This window comes from Coenobita brevimanus, chromosome 110, assembly GCF_032717465.1.
Source record: "Coenobita brevimanus isolate Jiangsu-jjx chromosome 110, ASM3271746v2, whole genome shotgun sequence".
Taxonomy (NCBI): Eukaryota; Metazoa; Arthropoda; class Malacostraca; order Decapoda; family Coenobitidae; genus Coenobita; species Coenobita brevimanus.
Genome location: NC_137063.1, coordinates 20,846,313 through 20,872,462, shown reverse-complemented (window position 1 = coordinate 20,872,462; position 26,150 = coordinate 20,846,313). Strand labels below are relative to the sequence as shown.

Sequence of the window (26,150 nt, the reverse complement as noted above, 5' to 3'; positions counted from 1 at the left end):
CGCCGATGCAAACTCTGGACTTCAAGATAGGGAATTATGTTTCACAAGCACATAACACCAAGGAAGTGGATGAAATGGTGAAGTTAGCGAAATGGAAACTAGAACAGGCGAAGTCAACTATGCTCGTCATGATCCAAGATCTCCCATCTTATGGAACGGAGGTACTGAGCGACAGGAACAATATCACACGTACTCGCCAAAAGCGCGGTTTGTTTGATCTGGGCGGCGCAGTTCTTGGGAACATCTTTGGATTGGCTACAGAGGATGACCTTAAAGAAATAAACAACAAATTTAATAAGATAGCTCAGGTACTAACATACCAGGATAAATTCATCACAGGACAGAACTCAGCAATGAAGACAATTGTGAAAAATCTGAAACAAGCAGAAAACGTAGCTCTCGAGAGTGTAGATAAAATAAATGAATTAGAGGGCAACGTTACTCTTTTCCAGCACTTCTCCATCATCACAGAACATATTGACACGATTCTACTACAATTAGAGAACACTAGAGATCGTTTCAGGGCACTTATGCAAGGAATTTCGAATGCTGGTGATGGCAAGATCACAAATGACTTACTCCCAGTTCATGAGCTACGTCAGATAGTTAGTCAAGGCATACATAAACATAAATTGAAGCCATTGTTCCGCAGTAGGGAATTTATGCAATATTACCCGTACTTAGAAGCAACACTAACACCAACATCAGTGATAGTTCATGTACCATTCATCACTGAAGACATGTTCACAGTATACCTTCCCCTATAGAAACAACAACACTTTGGTCATCATCAACATCAACACAGACACCGAACTCATCATGGTCTCCAAGAGACGAGACACTGTCACTTTCGCAAGTGAGTCAACGATTGAGCGAAAGTGCCGCACATCCTTACATGCTGTTCATCTTTGTCCTGCGTACATTTTCACGTTTCAGCCTACTGATACGGTCCCTTGTGAAATGGCTATTATCAGCAATAACAATATTCATCATCATTGCAACTTCACTTTTGCTCCAGATAAACTTGTACACCATCAACGCATTGGACACTCACAGTTTTTTTATTTCCCTCATAACACATCAGTTTACATAGTCTGTCCAGATATACCACCATCTCATACATCAGCCTCAGGATTATACATAGCACCAGACTACTGTGCGGTATTTACACCATCCATGTCTACTTTATCCACCATCAATCACTACGCCATTATCAACCGTACAAACAAACATTTCCACCCACTGCCTGATATGGACTTAAACATGAGCACAAGTATTAAGCTGACTTCACCTAAGTTTGAAACTATGCAGCTGATCAATGAAACAATGAAGCCCTGGGAAGATTTGAGTTTGAGTATGTTCAACCCATATTATGTGTATAGCCAAGCACCTTCTGTCTTTATAATCGTCTGCATTGTAGTTGCAGTACTGCTGTTCGCAATGCACAGAATGCATGCAAGAATTGCTAATTTGGAGTCATTATTTAGTGGGGGGAGAGTTAACATCACAGTTAACCACCCTGAATGAAGTGTATATATTTTGTATATAGTATTAATTATATATAAAAAAATAATAATAATAATAATAATACAAAGAAGAATGACCCATATATGACAGACCAGTACCATTATCTTTGAATGAAATATTAATAACTCTTACAATAATCTTAATTTTAAACTATTTTTATTCTTGCATGTATGCATTTCACTATAATATCCCAAGTACATACTGTATTACAGTTAAATAATTTACTTTAATGCTTTTATTCAAATATGTATACAACTTATTTAAAATGTAATATTACTGAATAATCACTATTTACTATGAATAATATATGTATACAATATTCATACAATTATGTTACTTTACAATATTATGTATTTCACTTAATTAGCTTATAAGTTCATTATAATGTGTATGTAGTATGTATTAATATGTTATAACTATTAAATGTCGATGGTACGCCATTTTCGCGCGGCCGAGCAAATGTAGGACTACATAATAGATAGATAGATAAATAGATAGAAGCAGGGAGTCAGATGATGAGAAGGTGTTGTGTCTGCGAGAATCGAGCAGTGCTAAACATGCTTACACACTCTTAACACTGAGGAAAGCTGACAACAGCGGCCAGTAAGGAGATGATGCAGTTAGCTGTCAGCAGTCCTCTCGTGAACAAAGATCTGGTAACCATGCACACACATATACACACATACTCACACACAGGCTCCTTAAGCTTTCCATCCACGAGGAACACACGTGACACACCCCTGCTACACCAGATTTTAGGAAAGAGAGAGTAGAAGGAGACAAGCGACCCTAGAGACAGGTCACGGAAGAAGGGCTTAGCGATTTGAGAGAGAGAGACAGATAGCGAGACAGGGAGGTAGCTACCCGGGACTTATATTCGTTCCGTGTGAGAGACTTGTTAATATTTCCAATACAAATAAAAATAGTCCCATACTATTCTTTACCTCTCCTGTCACTACATGACATTTGGTGGGGAAGCTACTACAAGATATAAAAGCCGCTCGACTACAAGTCTAAAATATACTTCTCTACAAGTAACTACAATGTCCTTATGACACATTTACAAAAATTAGACCTACTACTAAACAAGCTAGCCAATGCCGGATTAAAAATTACGCTATCTACATGTAAATTTGGTTTAAAGAAATTAAATTCCTTGGTCATACGCTTGATTCAGAGGGTATCCACACCTCAGCCGAGAAAATAAAAGCAGGAAGAGGTTTCCCTGAACCCATAAATGCAGATAATGTACGACAGTTTTTAAAACAAGCAGGATTTTACAGGTCTTTTATACAGGGATTTTTCAATATACCAGAGCCATTATTCCACCTACTGAAAAAAACAAGCTGTATTTCAGTGGGGACAGGAACAAAAATTACCATTTAATGATTCAAAACATAAACTTACATGTGCACCTTGTTTGGTATATCCAACTTTAATAAACCATTCATAATTTGCACAGGTGCCTCTCTTAAAGGCTTAGGTGCTGTGTTGATGTAAGGAGATAAATGCAGAAAACACCAGCCAATTGCATTTGCCAGTAAACAAACAAAAGGAACAGAGAAAAATTATTGTACTACAGACGTAGAAGCTCTTGCAGAATTTTGCACTACAAAAATTTCGTGATCTGATATATGATAACGAAATTCACCTCTGTAATGATCATAAGCCTCTTTGGGCATGTTTCAGGAATAATTCCTCTCTGGGAGGAGAGCTCGATGGAAATGTTCAATCCAGAATTAAATGTGACTATTCACTGCATAAATGATAAGATAATTTTGGCAGCAGGTGCCTTACCACGAAATCCGTCAACAAACCTCACTATGATTAGTCAATGGGAATCACTTCTAAACAGTGAGGAAACATTCCTCAATAATGAAGAAATCTCACAGGCACCAGGAGAGGACCGAGTATGGTCTAGAGCTATATACCTTTTAAAGTCAGGTGATGACATACCATTACCCAAGTTACATGTACAACTTAAACAATTCACAATAGTAAACAATACCTTATAAATTATAAGGTAAAGCCAGAACAAGCAAAGCACAGAAGAAATATTAGGCAGGTAGTTATACCTGAAACTTGTAATGTGATTCCTCATATTTGATGATTATTCACATCATTCCATATGCAGGACATCCTGGCAAAGATAGGACAGTAAGGTAGGCCCGGATGTCACATTATTGGCCACCGTTACGCAAAGATATACATGATTACACCGACAGACGTGAATCATGTGCCAAGCACAAAGGTTACACGTTAACCGCTGCACCCATAGGATATCCTGTGCCAAACCAACTGTGGGACATTGTCACGGTTGACTTACTTAAGCTACCCTTAACAAACAATCATAACCAATATATTTTTGTTGCTACGGATCATTTCTCACGATATGTGATTTTGGTCCCAATTAAGGGTAAGATAGCAGGAACAGTCGTGCAGGTAATCATAGATAATGTTATCTCCAGATATTTTACAAGAAATATGTAAACAATACAATATAAAGAAGGTTAATGTCATAACCTATTATCCGGCGTCCAATAAATTGGTAGAGAGACAGAACAAGAAGGCGTTAGATGTTCTACGTCACATTCTCAGTGAAAATTATGCAGACTGGGATGACTGGATCCCAAGAGGGGAAGCACCAGTTAATTGTACAGTTAACAAGTCTATGGGAGACACATCTCATTTTATTATTTGCGGGACAGACAAACATCTCCCATTAGAGATACTGGAAGCCAAGCAAATGCCTTTATACAATTGTGATGATTATCCTAAACTTCGTTTACGTGAATTCCAAGAAATACACACAAAGTTAATGAAACAGTTAACAATATCCAAGGAAGAAATGACGGAATAATTCAATAAGAAGGCAAAAGAATCAAATATCAACACAGGTGATACTGACTATGGCATCATTCACACAATTAACTGTCACCGAAATTTGAAGGTCCATGCAGCGTAATTAAGAAAACAGCCAATGACGTGTTGATTAAGCCACTATCGAGCGACGATGAAAAACAAATTCATATTGATCATTTAAAAAGGGTTTCAAGGAATTTTGTTTCCAGTTATAAAACAACAAGTGTGACCATCAAGCCTATTACGTACGATGAAAATAAACCAGAAGAATTTGTCACATATCAGAATAAATTGTGATCGCATACCAAACAAACACAGATGCAACTAATACAGATTTACCGGACCATAACAAGGCTTTTTCATGACCTATGAGTCGATTTAGACTCTTTTTATAGTTAATGCGTTGAGCAGGTCGAGAAAACTGAAATGTTCATTATCACTATCATCACCCTTTGCATGACTTGCTAGCATCAGCAGATTAGCCGGAAGGTTCACCATTAATTTTTTTCCCATTCACAATCTACATGAAAAAATCGGTCAGGGTATACATAAGCATGCTTTGAAGCCTTTGTCTGAGGAAAGAAATGTGGTTTTATATTATCCATACTTAGAAGCAACACTCACACCAACTTCAACAGTAGTTCATGTACCATTCATAACAGATAATTTTGTTCACGTTCTATCAAATATCCACTTTTCCTTCCAAAAATGATGACTCATTAGTCACCGTCAACACGAAAGCAGAAGCCATCATGGTCTCCAGGAAACAGGACACTGTCACCTTCGTTAGTGAAACATCAATTGAACATATACAGAATGTAGTACACCAGTGCATGCATTAACCATTGTCCTGCATACATCTTCACGTTTGAGCCAGCAGAGACAGTCCTTTGTGAAATGGCTATCATAAAGAATCACAACATCCAACATCATTACAACTTCGCATTTGCTCCAGATAAACTCATCCATCATCAACACATTGGACATTCACTGTTTTTCTACTTCACTCAAATTACATCAGTTAATATAACTTGCCGAAACACACCTCCAGCCCATACATCAGAATGTGGTTTATACTTATCACCGGATTCCAGTGCAGTCCTAACACCTTCACTGTCCACTTTATCTACTCAAAACACCATCCTATTTTCAGCCTCACACATAAGTACTTCCAACCATTACCTATGATGAACTTGAATTTGAGTATGCACATTAAGTAGACTTCACCTAAGTTTGACATCACCCAGCTGATAAATCAAATAACGCAACCTTGGGAGGAATGCAGTAGGTTTATAATCATATCATGTTTACAGCCCGGCTCCAGTCATCTTTGTAATTTTCTCCATCATATATAATATATTGCTATTGCCTATGCACAGAATGCAAGCTATGATTGCTAACCTGGAATCTGTTTTCAAAGGCCCTTACAAGTGAGAAGAACTGAGTTAATATTGTATATATATATATATATATATATATATATATATATATATATATATATATATATATATATATATATATATATATATATATAGAGCCTCTGTAGTACAGTGGTAAAGTGTGCGTATTCGTACACTGAAGAACGAGGGTTCGCGCCCCGCCAGGGTAATAAACTTTGGGAACGTTCTTCAGGCCACGTACTGCATTGGCAGACACAAGAGGTGCTGTGATTGAACCAGTGTCGCATACTATAAAGTATCCTTGCACCCAGTCTGCTTGCGCGGGCCGATTACACTTGGTTCACAGAATACACACACATCCAAAGCCACTCCAACACTATAGTTACAGTTACAAGCACTTCTCACCCTACATACAATCTCTACTAGACAGCCTAAGCCACTTGGTAGAGATACATTGGCTGTATCGTCCCCACTTCGATAGGAATAGCCCGGTCCTGCAGTGGACACTCAAACTGCTGATGAGATGATATATATATATATATTGTTATACTTACCGCTCCGGCACCACCACATCACCAAGCTAATATCTACGCCACCAACAACCGCACCACCATCTTGCCTCACCTTCCCATCAAACAACCCTGCAGTCGCTCGCTCAGTCTCGTCACACCTCCTACTCGGCCGAAGCTTTAAGGAGAGTCACAGAGCAGCTGAGTGAAGCCCAAACTGAGCCATCAATATCAGAGCTCGGGATCCCAGAGTCAGTCCTTGCATGGCTCCGATCACTACACACCTCCCCTCAGCATCATATCCTCCTGCTGGGATCTCGCTGTGGGAAGTGCGGGCTCCCCTACGTTGAGTGTGCTGACCGGGCTGTCACTGCTGTGCACATATGTAGTTTTGTTTTTTCTTAATTTTTCTCCCTTTTTTTTTTTTTGGTAAATTTTCTTTTGTTTAACTGTATTTATTTTGGGGGTGTATGTGTTGGGCCAAGATTGTAATCTTAATAATTATCTTTAGTTACATTTGAGCTAAATAAATTGGTATTATTTTTATTATTCTCTAAAACGAACCTGTGCTTACCATCGTTACATTTTAATGGCGACCGTGACAGGACGGTGCAGCCTTAGCCAGAAATAGCCCATAAAACGAATTGATTATTTTTTGTGAACAGGAGTGGTGGCTAAGAACACTCAACATCATAACTGTCCACTATCTAAAGTATCACAGCGGCAGGCGTTCAGTGAACAGTTATCGTGTTGTTAACCGGGTCATTTGAAAACCATTACACACTAGTTCAATTAGTCAATTGTTCGTTTTTTTTTTTAGTAGGGAAAGACCGGCATCGTGGACACTGAGCTCTCTTGGGACACCTAGTTATTCAATGTTTTATGCTCAAGTCTTAAATTGTTAACAAATGTTAACACTCGGGACCCGAATAGACAAATTACCTTTAACCAGTGGTTTCTTGTCCCTAACCCCATTCCTTTATCGAGCAAAAAACACTCGAGAATTGAAATTCAGTTTCCTTACGCGAATTAATATTGACCGGAGTTATTAACTGCGTCCTCTGCCTCAGTTTGTCTTGTCCCCAACCGAATATTCACTCTTACCTCTTACCATATTCTCTACGATATTTTCAGTCATCACTTCTTCATTTAGTCTTGGAGGATTTTTTAGGGAAGATTGGCTAACAATAGCAGAGCATTATAACATCCATGTTACAGCTCACATGCAAAAAGGAAGTAATGAAGAATACAGTCGTAGAAGGACTTGTAGAGGCTAATGTATTGCCAGAGGTAGCCTTGCAGACTATAAGACCTGCAGGCTTTTCGATGGGATCAAAAGAAGAAACCACTAGGCCAAGGATTCAACCTGCAGTTAAGGAGATGGATCCCCCAAAACTATTTGAATTTAAGAAAATTAAGTTAGAATACCAGATGCAAATTGAGAAAGAGAAGCAGCAACTGAATACCAGATGGAAATTGAGAAAGAGAAGCAGCAACTAGAATACCAGATTCAAGCTGAGAAAGAGAGGAAGCAAGTAGAAATTAGGTTAGCAGAGATAGCATCAGATGAGAAGAAGGCACAGACAGAAATGCAGATAAGGTAGTTACAGGCTAAGGACGAAAAAGAACAAAGAAAGTGTCAGCAGGAGCTGAAAAAGTTCAGGCCAGGAGAGGTATCCTCACAGTTACTAGTAATCATTGAAGTGGGTGTAGATAGCTACTTCAGGCCATCTGAGAGAATAGCAACACAGAATGAGTGGCCTAGAGATCAGTGGTTGTCTACCCTAGTACCCAAGTTGGTAGGCAAAGCTCAAAAGGAATACACTTCCCTAAATGAACCTACAGTAACCATTACGATCGAGTCAAGACGGTGATTCTCAGGGATATTCAGTCACTCCCTAGTTGCCGACAACAGTTGAGGAACTTCCAGAAGGGAGTCAATCAAACTTTTGCAGAGTTCGCTCAGGAGTTGCTTAGAATATTCAAAAAATGGCTAGAGGCAACTGAAACAAAAAATATGTTAGAGCTAATTAACTTGATAGTGTTCGAGCGGTTCAAGTCCAGACTGCCCTTCTATATCCTGAGGTACAGTATACTGAAGAATAAAGGGAGAAAAATGTAGAAAACACTACAGATCTGGCTGCTGCCCATAAATTATTGGTTTGATCACTCAGCGGTTGGAATCGCAGTCAAAAACGCAATGAGATCATCCTCTGATGGTCCAGTATTAAAAAAGCACAATATGCTGAGGACTGTCGCAGATAGTCAGAATTCTGATTCCCACCTTTTTTATAATTATGTAACAACGTCTGTTCCTTTATGTTACCATTTTATTTGTTCTTACTTTGTACATAATTAGGAAATAAAAAAATGTCATGCATGCAACTATGTAGAGTTTGATTTTGGATAGTTGCTTACTGTGGTGGGTCCTATCGTTAACTGTAGCTGGAAATAAGGAAAGGAAGGCAGCTGTGTCAACCAGGAACTTGTGGCCAGATAAAGAAATTCGTGATGTAGAATCCTGAGCACAGTGGACCGAGAACATGGGTGTTTGGTAGTTCAGGGTATTGAGAGACCACCGACACAGTTAGCGGCAACCCAGTTACACGTTTTTTGGCCACTGGCATCCGGGGATTCGGTTGCATGCATTTGCTCCAAACTTGTTGTGATAGTAGCACAGTCTGGAAGGCAGAAATTGACTGCAAGCTCCGGGTGTGCAGTTATGGTTCTGGTTGGTGGGTGGCCCCACGTGGGTGAAGGTCTTAGTGTTGTTGATGTTGGAAAGCTCCTCGGATGGGGCAGAGCAGATGGTGTCAGAGATACGGGAAGCCCTGGTGGCATTGATAAGCTCATCTACCTTCTTTATGAGGGCTTCCATAGGGCTTTCGTCAGCATCATGTTGGGCAGCTCTCGCAGAAAGGGGCAGACATCACAGCCATAGCTCACGAAGTAAGTTTACACATAGTGGTTGCTTGGCTGTAGGGTTTATTTCAGGCAGCCAAGCAAGGGCTTGAATCTCATTCCAGGCTGCACGTGCTGTAATGTCCCCCAGAGGTAGCTGTGGTATACTGAGAAGTTGGGGCCGGTTGCTGACAAAATGTAAATTCTTAAAGTAAGTCTTGAGATCCTCATATTTGACATCATCATCCTTTTCGTCCAGCCATGCCAAGATGCGGGGAAACAGGTCTTCTGGAATGGCTTCCAACACGTAGTCCGCCTTGGTGCGGGGGTTGGTGACTTTCCACAGACGGAACTGGACCTCCTCCTGCCAGAACCAGGAGATGGGCTCCTTGGAAGAGAAGGGCAACAACCTAACCAAAACTGCATTCACGGAACCAGGAGAGACAACCTTACTGCAACCAGGAGAGGCAACCTCACCGCAAAGGTGTTCATGGAACCAGGAGATGGGCTTCTTGGAAGAGAAGGGCGACAACCTTACCGCAACAACCTTACCCCAACGGCATTCACGGTTGGGGTCTCCATGGTGTTCTTGTCTTGATTGTCAGCAGGCATGACGGTGTAGGCTGGTCACTCCAGGGTCATCAGTTGTAAGGAATAATGGAAAGTCCTTGTCAACTTGCCTGGTGTTTTTTGGGAATGTCAACATATATTCAGAATCAATGCAGTAAAACAGAAAACATGGAAGAATTTTGCAAATAAACAATGTTATTAAAAGAAATCAAATTCTATGTAGTCACATCATAACCTTTTTTTTTTTATTTCCTAATTATTTACAAAATAAGAATAAATAATATGGAAACATAAAGGAACAGACATCGTTACAATTACTGCAAAACAAAAGGCCATGTAATTCAAAATTGTAATAATCCAAAGTGTTGAACAGCAAAGAAGGATTCTGGGTTACCCCCATCCAAACCCATTGCCACCACTAGTATGGAAACTAACACTGAACTCTTCGTGCCTTTTAAGACTCAAGGTCAAGTATCCCTGTCCCCTAACTCTCCTTCATACCCTATCACAATTCTACATGACACAGGTGCTGCCAAATCAGTTCTGCACGTAAAGGCATTCCGTGACATTCAGGCTGCACACACAGGGGAGAAAGTGGTACTAGCTAGTTTAACCTCACAGATGTCCTTCCCATTAGCTAAAGTTTACTTAGACTTAGAGTCTCCTATTTACTCAGGTGTAGAGAAAGTAGCGGTCACTAACGAGCCTCTCCCTATCATTGATGTTCATCTTCTACTCGGTAACATCACAGGCTGTCGGGTGGTTCCAGCTCCTACAATAATGGATAATCCTGTTGTTCCCCTAGTTGGCAAGGAGGAGGATCATGATGTTTTTCCTATTTGTGCAGTATCCAGGGCACAAGCAGCTCTGGATAAGGCTTACCTTACCTTAATACCCCAGTACCTTCAGAGAATGCTTATGACAACATAATCTCAAAAGAAGACCTCATAAAGGCACAACAATCAGACTCGTCCTTGACCTCTATCAGACACTTAGTGTCAGATGATGGTTTCGGTAAGACTCATGTTACTGTCAATAGAGAAGGTGTATTGATGAGAGCTTACCGACCACCACAGCTTACTGACACAGACACATGGGCCGAGACACACCAAGTAGTAATGCCAGAATCCACATGAAAGGTCAAATTCTACTTGCTCATGATGGACAGGCTGGTCACCTAGATATCAAGAAAACTTATGCCAAAGTGATGAATCACTTTTTCTGGCCAGGCATGCAGAAGAACAATTCTGATTATGTGAAATCATGCAATTTATGTCAGGTACTTTGGGAATCCAAATCAAGTAATACTCCTGGCTCCCATCAATCCCATTGCAGTAAACTTAGAGCCTTTTGATGGAGTAATAATTGATTGTGTAGGTCCCTTGCCCAAAACAAAGAAAGATAATGAATATCTGTTGACATTAATGGATCCCACTACTAGATACCCAGAAGCCATCCCTGTCAAAAACATCATAGCCAAAACAACTGTAAAACACCTGTTACATTTCTTCACCACAGCAGGGATTCCAAGCATTATACAGACAGATAGGGGTACTAATTTCATAAGCCGCCTGTTCAAACAAGACATCAAAGAACTCAATGTACATCATGTGACTTCCTCCACTTAGAGGCCCCAATCTCATGGCTGTCTGGAGAGATTCCATCAAACATTAAAAACAATGCCTGAGAAATTTTGTTTTGAAAGTGACAGGGATTGGGATGAAAATACTAACTGGTTGTTACTTGCCATCAGGGAAAGTCCTCAGGAGAGTATGGGGTACTCTCCCTTTGAACTGTTATTCAGAAGAAATTGCTAAAAGACAAGTGATTCCAAACAACACCGTCAACAACATCACAGTGGCAAAATATACAGATAACTTACGGAAGCAACTGGTCAAAGTTCAACAGCTAGCTATCGAAAACCTTGGCAAGGCACAAAAACGTATGACAGAACAACAAAGATGTGCTGTAACTCGATCATTCACAGTAGGTAATAAGGTGCTAGTATTCTTTCCGATCCCTGATGCACCTCTTAAAAGCAAATATTCTGGGCCTTATGTTGTGTCAAAGAAAGCGTCACCCAACAACTATATTATCCAGACACCTGATAGACGAAAACACACCCAATTGGTTCATGTGAGCTTGATGAAACCGTACATTCAGAGAACGTGAGAGGATCGATCAGAACAGCAGGATGTAGTATATTTATTTGTAGGTATGGAAGAGTGGAAGACAGAAGACAACTCCCCCTTAGTTTTACAAGATACCAAATTTCCATCCCCTAGGGGCAATCCTCCTAACAGTGAGATTTTGCAGAACCTCAAAGCTCGTCTAGACTCTGAGCATTATGATGATCTAACCATTTTAATTCATGCTTTTCCTTCCATCATCATTGACTTACCTGGATCTTTTAGAATACTCAAACATGACATAAAATTAATCATTCAAGATGTCAAACCCAATTACAGACAAGTAAAAAATAATGGACCAGGAAGTACAGCATCTACTCAAGAACGATTTTGCAGAACCAAATACCTCTCCTTGGGCTTCTCTTTGTATTCTAGTACCCAAAGCTATGGTATGTACCGTTTTTTCACAGATTTCAGGAAGGTTAACAAAATCACTGGCTTAGACTCTTTGCCACTCCCATTAGTGGAAGACCTATTAGATAAGGTTAGCAGAGTTACATATATCACCACCCTAGATCTCTGTCGAGGATATTGGCAGTGCTAAGGAAATTTCATCATTTATCACCCCTCATGGCCTCTTCTCTTACAGTCCTCAGTTTCGGCCTTTGCAACTCTGCCGCGACTTTCCAACATGTCATCAACTACGTCACCTAAGGATGCCTGGTACGGCGGCATATTTCGACGATGTGGTGGTGACGTCGGACAGCTGGGAGGAACACCTTGAGCTACTCTGTCGGCTGTTTGAGCATCTCAGAGAAGCGGGCCTCACACTCAACTTGGCAAAATCTCACTTTGCTAAAGGCACTGTTTCATATCCTGGTCACACAGTGGGAAGCGGGCTGGTGAGACCTAAACACGAAAATGTTGATGCCATTCTCACATTTCCTCCTCCACAGACACGTCAATAAATGATGCAGTTTTGGGAGATGTGCTGCTACTACCGGCGATTCTGTTCTAACTTTGCTGCCGTGGCTGCCCCCCTAACTGCCATGAAGAGCATCAAGCGGGTATTCCGGTGGACGCCGGTATTCCAGCAGGCTTCTGACAAACTCAAAGCCTTCCTTGCATCCTCCCTGGTGTTGAGAGGACCATACAACGCCCAGCCTTTCTACCTACAAATAGACGCACTGCTACAACGTGTGGCACTGCTACAACGTGATCTCCATAGTGGCGTCCTCCACCCAGTCGCTTACTATTTTGCTAAGCTGAAGCAGCACCAATTATCCATAGAAAAGGAGGGTCTGGCACTGGTCTCATCCATGATCAAGTTTGAGAGTTACTTACTGCATCATCCAAAAGTCATAGATGTCTACTCTGACCATAACATTCATCGACTGAGAGAAAGTACATAATCAGCATGTTCTTCGCTGAGCACTCCTCATCCAGTCACACAACAGAAAAGTCTACCACATCAGAGGAGAAGATAACATCATAACCGACGCTCCCTCCAGGGCGCCGAACACCAAAACTGACCTTCTCTCCTGTGTTATGTCTATATATATATATATATATATGATTCAAGGAGGAGTTCTTTCGCCATTGTTGTTTGTTTTGGTTATGGATTATGTCATGAAAAAGGTTGTAAGGAGAACAGGTGCAGGAATTAACTGGAAAGAAAATAAGAAGCTGGTGGATTTGGGCTATGCTGATGATATTGTACTGCTTTGCGGAAGTATTTACGAGATGCAGAGGGTACTTGATTGTCTGGTGGAGGAAAGAGAAAAAGTGGGATTGGTAATAAATTGTGGAAAGACTGAAATTATTAATATGAACGTGGAGAACCAAATCGATTGTGTAATTGGGAATAATGTGGTGAAGAATGTAGAAAACTTTAAATATCTGGGAACGATTGTATCATCTAATGGATCATTAAACAATGAAATTGAGGAGAGGATTAGACAGGCTTGGCGAGCTGTTGGAATGTTGAAATCTGTTTGGAATAATAATATGCTTTCGGTACATACTAAAGTGAAAATTTACAAGTCCATGGTTAGACCAATTCTAATTTACGGGCATGAGTCATGGTACAGTACAATTGCAATAGATCAGAAAGTATTAGGATTTGAGAATAAAATACTGAGAAGGATTCTTGGGGTAAAGTGGCAAGACAGAGTTGCAAATGAAAGAGTAAGGGATATTACGAGAGTGGAACCAGTTAATGAATATGTGAGACTGTCTCGCTGGAAGTGGCTGGGGCACATATACAGAAAAGAAGGTAGTTTAATACAGGATGTGCCAGAGTGGATTGCTAGAGGAAGAAGAGGTAGAGGTAGGCCGAGGGAAACCTGGTTGAGGACAATGAAAAAAGAAGCAGGAGAGGAGTGTTGGTGGGACCTGAAGGAGATGGCAAGAGACAAATATTGGTGGAGAGAGTTCATTGAGGCCCTATGCATCCCGTGGGGTGCCACAGGAAATGATTGATTGATATATATATATATATATATATATATATATATATATATATATATATATATATATATATATATATTAGATGACGCTCCCTCCAGGGCGCCGAACACCAAAACTGACCTTCTCTCCTGTGTTATATCTATATATCTATCTATCTATCTATCTATCTATATATATATATATATATATATATATATATATATATATACACATATATATATATATGTATATATATATATATATATATATATATATATATATATATATATATATATATGCAAAATTTTTCATGTCTACAGTTATAATTATAATTATGTATAACTGTTCATATTCCTACAACGTCCACAATGATATGTTTCAGTGTGGAGCATTCTGTGAAGCAATCAGTACTGAGACCCACACCACACTCCTGAAAGATAATAGGCCTGTGGAACAGGAACGCCAACTGCCTTTTAGGGGTTAAATGAATATTTTTTTAAAACTGCAAGTATCATACTATGCGTGTTGTGTAAAATTAATACTCTAGCATTGAAGTCTATTTAGACTTAATAGAGAACTTACAGCAAAACAGAGCAATATTTCCATGGGCAAAAACAAACACAAACATTTGAGACATAGACTAGGTAGATATATATCCTATGCGTATGAAATAAGCACAATATAGTTATACACACACACACACACACACACACACACACACACACACACACACACACACACACACACACACACACACACACTACACCGCTCACTGGTGCAGTGGTAACGTTCTCGCTTGCCATCTGGTAGACGGGAGTTCGCGCCTCGCTCAGGTTGCGAAAAATTTCACTGACGAAGTGGGTGGTTACTGTCCCCCTTGAGCAAGGGGACGGGTGTGTGGGTGTGTGAAGGTCACAGCCTTGCCCTTAGATCGGACTATATGAGCTCTCAGCTCCCTTCTGGGAGGGTAAAAGCTGACGATCACGACCATCAAGTGATCCTGACCGAACCGGTGAAAATTACACACACACACACACACACACACACACACACACACACGCACGCACACGCGCGTGCTGCGTATAGGCTGACCACTAGCAATCCCAAAACTTCTTGAACTGAAGAACAGCACTAATTTCCTGCTGGCATGCACCCTTGACCACTGAGCTGACCCCTAAATCACTGGCCTGGGCTCACGAAAAAGAAAAAAATAATTAAGAAAAGAAAGAAAAAACAAAAAACAAAAATTACAATAAATTCTAACTCATAAATACACTTTAGAACTAAGAATAAGGAAAGAGGGATGCAAAATCTTCCAGTCTCATTCTTCCTCAGGGGACAAAAATCTAATATACTATAGCAGTAGCCTTGTGTGTGTGTGTGTGTGTGTGTGCGTGTGTGTGTGTGTATTTTGGGCAGCCGAAACTACACATTCAAATCGCACCAAAAATTGCCACAAAAATCGCAAAAAAAAAAAAATTGCTGATGTGAAAAAACTTGGTCCCATCACGATTGAAAAAATTTTACTATATTTAAGAGCGATCAAATTTTGACTAAAAAACGCTGTTCCCAGCGCCCAGTCGGCTGCCGTGGCCGAGTGGTTAATCTCTCGGACTTGCGTGCAGATGATTTGGGTTCCATTCCCGAAGCTGCAAATAACACGATCAATTGGTTTGCTGCAAAAAAAATCCAAGTGACAATGTTAGACTAGAACAGCACATAAATGGACCATCATGGACCCTTCAATGTCGCCTTGACGGCCGATAGTGACAACGTTAGGCTAGAACAGCACATTAATATGACTCGGATTACCTGCAATGATTGCAATGCGCACGTGCGAAGCGTGAGGAAACGAGTGAGAACCACGAGGAAACGAGTGTGAAGCACAAAAAAGTGAGCATGCAGCGTGAGAGCCCTCCACAGGAGCAAGTGCGAGAGGGCCTGTAAGGCCCTCAAGCATTTGTAGTTACTAAAGGAAATTTATAGTAGTTTTACTTGTGAATTTGGTGGGATGCAGAATCTTCCGGTCTGTCTTCCTCGGGGGAAAAATATAGTAACTAAAGGAAAATTGTAATGAATGTACTTGTGAATCTGGTGGTGGTAGAAAAGTTGCAAACCATTTGAGAGGCAGCGAGCTCGATACCAGGTTCTGGTAAGAACAGTATGGTGATTTGAGTGTTTTTAAGCTAAGGGCTGCGACATACCTGATGTGGAGGTGTCCCGGAAAGCTGTGACATACCTCTTATGAATGCTATTTTCAACAATGCACCACAAAATTTATAGAAGGATCAGCGTGACAAAAATTTTATGGGTTATAATGGTAACTGGCAGCTCTCATTCTCACCTCCTATCTTGAGCCCAGTTGCTAAGTTGCACCAGCAACAATCACCCAAAAGTACGCGCTTTGTAAAGCATTTTCCGCAATATTACCATCCAAAGAGAGGCAGTCGTGGGTCCTAATTTTTTAGAATAACATAAAATCAAATGTAAGGTCAATAGGAGGTAACGGAACAGAAGTAGGGTGGTAAATAATGGGTGTAAAAGTACCGTCCTAAGCTCGTATCGCAGCGTACGGAGCGAGCTGGCAACCCACCCTGCGAGCAGGGAGACTGGCAAAAGCCTGTTCTCAGCCTTTCTCTTCTGCCCCAATACGCATTACACTCTCTCTCTCTCTCTCTCTCTCTCTCTCTCTCTCTCTCTCTCTCTCTCAAAGCATTGTTTTCATGTTCTTGCAAAAAATGACATTCCTGACAATTATTTTTCCAAAACTATGCTAGTTAAAAAAAAAAAAAAAAAAAAAAATCTGTGGGTAGCTGCATGATGCAATTTCCTAGCCACTGATATACCCTTCATCAAAATTTGTAAGAGTGACCAAAACTGCCATTTTGCCGCACCGCGGGAGATGTCTGCAAGATCCCTTGCTACATCCTACGGTTTAATACAACTTTTATTAAACTTCCAGACGATCTTCTGGCATGTCATAAAAACACCTCTGCTAATATCATCACTCAATTCCCCGAGTGAGAAACCTGCAGCATGTATTCAACATGATCTTAAAAAGATAGTGAATATTATTATCAAAATGGTCTCATGTAAAGATGTATGACAGGGTGGAGGACTGCTGGGTCACAGGGAACATACTATCAAGTCCATGACCACAATAGAAATAAACTGCCCTTCTCCTGACGTCGAGCAGACCACATACCAAAGATATCCATGAGAGACAGGGGCAGAGAGTGGAGAGCCTGTGTTCAAGGAGCCTGAGCCACTCCCCAGCTTGAATGCTGAGCAGTGATGGATGATGTGAGGTTGAAAGTGATATTCAGTGTCAAAATTAATAGTCGTATAATGAAATGGAAAAGAGCCGCAGTATTAACCAATCAGCAGCAAACGGGACAAGCCATGTTATCAATCCTACCTTCCCATTAACCCAGCCTTTCCATCATCCCAACCTTTTTTTACCACTAGGCCATTTTACCACCCTGCCTTTTTACCATCCAGCATTTCCATCACCCCAGCCTTTCCATCATTCCAGCCTTCCCATCACCCCAGCCTCTCTATCATTCCAGCCTTCCCATCACCCCAGCCCTTTTAACACCCAACCCTCCATCAACCCATCCTTTCCATCAATCCAGCCTTTCCATCAACCCAACATTTCCACCAAATCATTCTTTCCATCACCCCAGCCTTTCCATCACCTCGCCCTTCCACCACCTCGACATTTCCATCAACCCTGCCTTTCCATCACCAAAGCCTTTCCACCACCAAAGCCTTTCCATCAATCAAGCCTTTCCATCACCCTAGCATATTCATCACTTCAGCTTTTTCATCACACCAGCATTTCCGTCACCCCAGTCTTTCCATCAACCCAGCCTTTCCATCACCCTAGCATTTCCATCGCTCCAGAATTTCCGTCACCTCAACCTTTTACTCACCCCATCATTATCATCACCAGAGCCTTTCCATCACGCCAGGCTTTCCATCACTACAGCCTTTCTGCCAACACAGTCTTTCCACTACTGCAGCCTTCCCATCACTACAGCCCTTCTATCATCGCCATTCCATCACTCCAGCCTTTCCTTTCCTCCAGCTTTGCTATCACTTCAGCCTTTCCTCCACCCCAGTCTTTCCATCATTCCAGCCATTCCTTATCTCCAGCCTTGCCACCACTCCAGCCTGTCTTTCACCCCAGTCTTTCATTCACCCAGCCTTTCCATCACACCAGCGTTTCCATTACTCCAGCCATTCCATTACTCAAGCCTTTCCCTAACCCCAACCTTTCCATCACCCCAGCCTTTCCCTCACCCCAGCCTTTCCATCACTCTAGCCTTTCCATCACCCCAGCCTCTCCATCACTCTAGCCTTTCCATCACCCCAGCCTTTCCATCACTCTAGCCTTTCCATCACCCCAGCCTTTCCATCACTCTAGCCTTTCCATCACCCCAGCCTTTCCATCACCCCAGCCTTTCCATCACCCCAGCCTCTCCATCACTCCAGTCTTTCCATCACCCCAGCCTTTCCATCACTCCAGCCTTTCCATCACCCCAGCCTTTCCATCATCCCAGCCTTTCCATCACTCCAGTCTTTCCATCACCCCAGCCTCTCCATCACCCCAGCCTTTCCATCACTCCAGCCTTTCCATCACCCCAGCCTCTCCATCACTCCAGCCTTTCCATAACCCAAGCCTTTCTTTCACTCCAAGCCTTTCCATCACCCAAACCGTTCCATCACTCCAGCCATGCCTTCCCTCCAGCCTTGCTATCACTCCAGCCTTTCCATAACTACAGCTTTTCATTCACTCAGCCTTTCCACCACTCCAACCTTTCCCACACTCCAACCTTTCCATCACCGTAGCGTTTCCATCCCACCAGCTTTTTCATCACTCCAGCCCTTCCATCATTCAGGCCTTACATCACCCAAAGATTTTCATCATCCAAGCCTTTCCACTAACTTAGTTTTTTCGTCACTCCAGCTTTTCCATCACTTCAGCCTCTTCATATCCTAGCCTTTCCATTTCCCCAGCCTTTGCAACTCTCCAGCAGTATCACTACCCCAGCCTTTGCAACTCTCCAGCCTTACCACCACCCCAGCCTTAGCAACTATCCAGCCTTACCACCACCCCAGCCTTACCATCACTCCAGTGTTACCATCACTCCAGCCTTTCCACCAACCCAGCCTCTGCATCCCCCCAGCCTCTGCATCCCCCCAGATTATGTAGCTCTCCAGTTTTTCATTATTCCAGCATTTCCATTACTCTAGCCTTTCCATCACTCCGGCATTTTCATTACTCCAGCCTTTCCATCACGAAGCCTTTCTCTCACCTTAGCATCTTTAACAGCTTTGCATTTTCCACCACATCATTCTACCACCATAACCTTAGCCTTAGAGCCACCTTGCCCTCCCCATCACCTTCACCCTCCAGTCGGCCAGACCTGGAGTTCCCAGATCTTGTCCATACTTCACCAGTAAATCCACACATCCTACTCCCAGTCCCCAAATTCTTCTCATCCCCACTCCACCTCTCCCTTTGCCTCCTCCCAATCCACTGCCAGTTGCTAATTGGACTTGGACCACTGCCGCTGCATTAATCCATCAACTCTCCCGCTGCAGTTATTATATACTGTGCTTTCCCAAACTCTATTTCCCCTATGCACACATCTCCCCCCCCCCTCTCTCTCTCTCTATCTCGTGTGTTCTTACCTAATCGTTCTTACCTAATTATATCTTTACGGGTATGAGTCAAGCTCGTACTGTCCCGTGCCTTAAACCATTTTTATCGTACATATCCTTAAATTTATTAATTATTTTGGCACACACTATTTCATTCGGTAGTGCATTCCACTGATCAATTGCCCTATTTGGAAAACTAAATTTCCTTACATCTTTATCGCCTCTCTTCTTATGCAGTTTTTTGCAGTGTCCTCTTGCTGATGCATCCCCATAGATTATGATATCATTTAGGTCTATTTACTCCTTCCCTGATATGCATTTATATAGCATAATCATGTCACCTCCTTTCCTTCTCTCCTGTAATGTAGGTAGATTCAGTTTTTCTCCTTTCTTCGTAGCTTAGATCCCTTAAGCTTGGTACCCATCTTGTAGCAGCCCTTTGAACTTTTTCAATCTTATCTAAGTGTTTTTTGAGATAAGGACTCCAGACTACTGATGCATACTCCAGGGTTGGTCTGATGAAGGATGTTATCATCTTTCTTATCATGTCTTCATTTATGTATGTGAATGCTATTCTCATATTTGCAAGCGGTGTATACATGTTCCATACTTTCTCACTGATGTGGTCAGCCGGAGATAGTCTGTTCATCATCAACAAACATATTTAGATAGCTTTCATTTCCAATGTTACTGTCTATATCATTTATATACACTAAAAACATGATTGGTGCCAGCACTGAGCCCTGTGGAACTCCGCTAGTCACTTCCCTCAATGATGAGTAATTTCCCCTTAGTACTGTTCTCATTTTTTTTAAAGAAAATCTTGCATCCAGCAGTACAGTTTGCCTCGGATTCCTCCTTGATGGAACAGTTTCCATAAAAGTCTTTGATGCGGTACACTGTCAAATGCTTTCTTGAAATTTAAATAGATACTGTCCGTCCATCTTTCTCTGTTCTGTAATGTTTCTGTTGTACTATCATAGTAGCCCAACAAATTAGTAACACATGATTTTTCCTTTCTGAAACCAAACTGTCTTTCTGTTATCATATTGTGTTCTAGATGATTTACCCAAACTTTTCTTATCAGCTTTTCTAATACCTTGCTTACAACACTGGTTAGTGATACTGGTCGGTAGTTGAGTGGATTTTGTCTATTCTCTTTCCTGAATAAGGGAACAATGTTTGCTTTCTTCCAAATATCAGGTATTTACCTTGTGCCAAGGATTCCTTGAAAATTAAAGATAATGGTTTACTTAATTCCTTTGCACATTCATGTAGTACCCAACGTGAAATTCCATCAGGACCATTTGCTTTTCCTTTGTCTAATTTACTTAACTCCTCATGTATTTCTTTTTCTGGTATTAGTATATTTGGTAGTATGTGTGGGCATGCATGTTCCTTATAATCCCTCTCAAAATTATTTTCTTCTGTAAAGACTGATTGGAAATTCTTATTTAGGGCTTCACAAATATTCATCTCTTCTGTGTAGGTGATCCCCTCATCTGTAATGGATTGTATTTTATCCTGTACTTTGGTTTTGCTTCGTTTGTAGCTGTAAAATAGCTTCGGTTGATCAGTACTTTTATTTATGATGTCCTCCTCAAACTGTTTTTGGGCTTAAAATGCGTGGCTTGAAAAACAGTGCCCCCGGAGAATACCATAGTACCCCCGACGACAGGGCAAGCCAAGAACAGCGTAGTGATGCCCACAGATACGCCGACACCCCCATACGGACCCCATGGGGTGGCCGCCTCCAGCCACCACCACTCCGGGAAACAGCGACACATGTCAGCCTGGGCCATGCGCCCCTGTGACATGCAGCCACCACGCCGCCGCCACCGTAGGAGAAGGACACTACCTTCGCGTAGTGGAATTGCTGAGCCGGCTAGGGGTGGAGTTAGAAACTATACTCCAGACGGCGCCCCTCTGCTAGAGACGATCAATGGTCGCTCCCAAGGTGTTCAGGTAGAGATGATCAATGGTCGCTCCCAAGGTGTTCCGGTAGAGATGATCTATGGTCGCTCCCAAAGTGTTCCGGTAGAGACGATCTATGGTCGCTCCCAAGGTGTTCCGGTAGAGACGATCTATGGTCGCTCCCAAGGTGTTCCGGTAGAGACGATCAATTGTCGCTCCCAAGGTGTTCTGGTAGAGACGATCTATGGTCGCTCCCAAGGTGTTCCGGTAGAGACGATCTATGGTCGCTCCCAAGGTGCTCCGGTAGAGACGATCTATGGTCGCTCCCAAGGTGCTCCAGTAGAGACGATCTATGGTCGCTCCCAAGGTGTTCTGGTAGAGACGATCTATGGTCGCTCCCAAGGTGTTCCAGTAGAGACGATCTATGGTCGCTCCCAAGGTGTTCCGGTAGAGACGATCTATGGTCGCTCCCAAGGTGTTCCGGTAGAGACGATCTATGGTCGCTCCCATCCTCGTGAGACAATCTATGGTCACTCCAAGAGTGTCGTGGTAGAGACGACCCATTGTCACTCCCTCCCTCGTGAGACGATCTACGGTCGCTCCGAGGGCATGCAGAGTAGAGAGACGTCCCCACGGCAGGAGGCTGGAGCCCAGGCTTCCTGTCCCAGAGTGACCCAGACAGGCCTCCCAGCCTCCTCTGGTCTCTGTCCCTACGCCTGGCTCTAGAGCAGACGCACCTGACGGACCCCAGTGGAAGTTGCTGCCACAGCTCTCCCCTGTCGGCTCCCCTAGACGCTGGAGACCGCAGTCCACAGTCTCTCTCGGCTCTCCCCAGGACACCCGGGCGTGATCTCTCTACGCCCCCACGACGCCGGGACCTATCACAGAGGTTCCTGGAGCTATTCGGCCCCAGTCCCGAGGGCCACACGCCGGAGCCAAGTCCGGAAGCCACGGGAAGTCCAGGACGCGAGAGGACGCCCTTACGAGCTATCCCGTGCCCTCTCGGCATGCCTCGCATTGACGGTGCCCCTAGCCCAGCATGATCACCGATGACATATTCCTGCCTATCCCCCTGATGAATACGTGTGATATTGTAGCACGAGTGATTTAGCTTAAGTGTGATTTCCCCTAATGCAAGTATTGTGCAGTGATTTCATATAGTGAATATCGGGGTAAAATCAGATCACAGTGAGACGTTAAAGGACGCGAATGTGGAACAAGATCTGATTGACTATACATGTGAGTGACATCTCTGTTATATAATTAATAAGCCTGTGCCTATAAAGACATACCCCCATTACTGTGAAGGAATATTGTGGAAGGAAGTATTAATAGTATTCTCTCCTTTCCCCCACGCTGTGGAACAAGATCTGATTGACTCTACGTGTGAGTGACATCTCTATTATACAATTAATAAGCCTGTGCCTATAAAGACATACCCCCATTACTGTAAAGGAATATTGTGAACGGAAGTATTAATAGTATTCTCTCCTTCCCCCACGCTACCAATAAATCTTGTTCACCACCTGCTCTCACTCCCATATCTCAAGTAAGTGTGAGTCAAGGATAAAATCATTTACCAAAGTATTTTGGCTAGTGGAAACCATATAAACTTCTCTAGTGGAAACCATATAAACTTCTCGGCTAATATCTGCCACCTTCCAGTATTACCATAACTTTCCCCTAGCCGTCACGAGTCACTCCCCGCACCTCCCCTATCTCCTCCTAGTGAGACTCAACCCCCTCCCGCGCCCCCGCGCGCGCGCCTATATTTTCTGCACTCCTGGTACATTAGGATTGTTTATGTTGTCATTAGTATCAGAGAAGCAAGTATCCAGCGAGATACTCATATCCTAGAAAAGGTTTATATTGCTACATATTGTGCTGTAATATCTGCTGATTTGTCCTGTGTCTGACTGTGGTAATATACGTGTAAAGGTTGTTGCCTAGAGTTTTTGTGTCCTGCCTCTCTTTATTGCACTAGCTCCGGTCTCGAAAGAGGACCCCTCTCCACGTTAGGTGAAATGGGAACGAGAAGTCGAGCCTAATTTCACCTAGCATTACAGGGCTTCCCTTCTTATTCTTGTATAATCGTTTCTTGCCTGTTTATACTTGTTATATGCCCTTTCACTATTGTGTCTTCAGTATCTATTCCACAACAAATCTCATTATTCTTCTGATTTTTTACATTCTATGTTAAACCATTTCTTTATTTTCTTTTCTGCTTCTTTGTGCTGTGGGATGTACTTCTGGACTCCTATTTCATAAAGTTCACAGAACTTTCTATTATATAACAGTTAAATCTTGTCCTCTAAGCACATTTTCCCAATCTGTTTATAAGAAGTATTTCTTTAGGTCATGATAGTTGCCTTTTTTGTAGTTAATGCTCTTTATGTAACTTTCATTACTATTAACAATGTCATATGCAATCCTGATGCTGTAATTTAATACTGCGTGGTCACTTCTGCCGATGCAGGGTGATAAATTATATTGTGAATATCATTTTCCTGCCTAGTAAATATAAGATCTGGTACTGACGGTATGTCAAGTCCTCTTTTTCTGGTGCTTTCTTTTACATGTTGTGTTAGGAAAGACTCCTGCACAAGGTCCAGGAGCTTTTGGTCCCAACAGCTTTCCTGGCTTTTTACATCTAGAGTATTCCAATTTATATTTGTATTGAAATCTCCAGTTAGTATAATTCATTCAGATTTCTCCTCCATTCTATGTAGTAATGCTCTTAAACTTTGAACTGTTTTCTCTGCCAGGTCTTCATATTCGCCTTTTTCCCAAATGTTTTATCTGGGTGACATGTATAAATTTGTCACAATTACTTTCCCTTCAGACGTACTAATCTCTACTGCGATCAGTTCTACCTGTGAGGGTACATCTGGTTCTATTTCCTTGGCTTGCAGTTTTTCTTTTTTTTTAATTATTAATTCCTCCTCCTTTTCTTAAGTTCCTATATCTTCTCCATATGTTGTATGCCTCTAGGTTTAGTGTATCGTTTGATATCCTTGGTGTTAATTTTGTTTCAGTTAGGCAAACAATATGTGGTTCCTTTTCTTTGATATAATCATTCATCTCTAATAATTTTTATACCATTCCATCTACATTAAAGAACATCAACTTAATCATCTTGTTTACATACTTGTCATGACTTGGGTCTACTACCTTTCTCCTTCTTATTCCCTCCTGTTTATGTACCACTTTCGAACCTGCAATCCAATTACTTCGTAAAAAATGTATTCTTCTCTTCCTCTGATCTTCCATCATTCTTTGTTCTTGCCTCCTCCCTCTTTTCTTTTAGTAATTCAAGTTCCTCTTGAGTTAGGCATCTTCTTATCCATACATTTTTAAGTCCTCTTTTTTCATAAGTTTGTTTGCATTTTTCAGTATTTCCTCCACTGTGTTTACACTCTGGAAGGTTACTTTCGGAGGCCTTGATTTATTTCTCTCATATTTCCCTAGCCTTCTGTGTTCCTCTGTCTTTACTACAGATTTCCTCTGACACGTCCTTCAATATGTTCATTACATTTGCCATCTCCTTTTTGTCTCTTGAAATCTTGTTTTTTATTATTTCTTCCTCCCCTATACCAGTGATTACTATAGATTTGTTTATGTCTGCTGAATCTTTGACCAAATTTGGATTGTTTTGGATTATTTTCTTCACATCCTTTTTAATGCTCTTTTCTTCAACTCTTGTTTCTAAGTCTTTCTTTACTTTCAACATTTCAGCATATGTGGTTTCCACATCATTTTTGTACCTTTGCATCGCTTCATTTACCTGGGTTATCTTCTCCTCAGTGTCACTGCTATGATCTATCAGAGTGCTTGCCTGCCTTATTGTCTCTGTATCATTTCTGAACTCTTCCATAATACTCTCATGGTTGACAACTGTGCTTGCCATTTCACTAATCTTCCTTCTAAGTGTACCCACCTCATCTGATATTTCATCTATTGTTGTGTCTTTCTTATTAATGTCCTTTACTAAATTTTCTTTTTCTTCCTTCTGCATGTGCAACTGCTTTTTAATTTCATGTATTTCACTCTGAAATGCCTTCTGTAATCTGTACACTCGTTCTACCAGTTTATTATGCATCTCCATTTCCACCAGTTCCCGGTAGAAATCATCATCCTGCTTTCTACCTTTGTCCCTTTTGTTAATTTCTTCCAGATTTGATTTGCTAAAGATGGTGGTCATCTTCTGGTACTAACAGAAA

General features: G+C 41.7%; 1 pseudogene; it reads right to left on the bottom strand.

Annotated features, from left to right (window-relative positions):
• Nucleotides 1-8,900: 8,900 nt before the first annotated feature.
• LOC145417506 (uncharacterized) lies at nt 8,901-9,811 on the bottom strand (annotated as a pseudogene).
• Between the last annotated feature and the right edge of the window lie 16,339 nt (nt 9,812-26,150).